Below are 766 nucleotides of genomic sequence, written 5' to 3'. Positions count from 1 at the left end.
TTATTTCCTGTTGCTAATTGTGATCTGATTTGTAAGTGGATATCACAAAGTTGTCGTAACATCATGTCACCACTAGATGACAGTAGTGCGCTGCATTTAATAGTGACGCATTTCACCACCAACAACCCATTTTGGATGCCCTTATTGTTAATTATGTTAAAGCCCATTTACACTATTGTGTTCTGTAGGCATATCCACATGATTGTTCCATAATATTAACATCTAAATTAACTTTTAATCAAGTTTCCTTTCTCCCTTCAAAACACAACAAGGCTGTAACTACAGTATTTATTGAACAGGGTATCGATTTCTTTTGGAAATTAAGTTATAAAAAGTGAGTTCAAATGTCCGCATAGTAAGGCCTGTCCTTGTTGATGAATAGGTCTAATGTCATGGAACATAAACAATTAATCCATTTAATGTACTGTTTTATTGCATACTACACGTTGCATTTAGGAATAAACAGGTCATATTTTTCCCACTAATTATTAGACTTTTTCCCCATGTGATGCTTTTAGTGCAACTAGTGTTCTACAAAAATAAGAAGCGTCTTCTCTATGAAAGACTGCAACAACAGATCTGATGTTGGATATCAAGCCATTGAAGCTACATAAAATACCCAGACCTGCAGAGCAGGTGTCAATGCAGATCGATTTGCAATGGAGACCCGAGTCAGGAGCAGGGTCCTTCTTGAGAATGCTGTCATGACCCGGCTCAGGAGCAGCAACACACATTTGAGCCAGACCACAGAGTGTACAAAAACACA

Source organism: Sprattus sprattus, assembly GCF_963457725.1.
Source record: "Sprattus sprattus genome assembly, chromosome: 1".
Taxonomy (NCBI): Eukaryota; Metazoa; Chordata; class Actinopteri; order Clupeiformes; family Clupeidae; genus Sprattus; species Sprattus sprattus.
Note: the sequence above shows the minus strand (reverse complement) of the source record.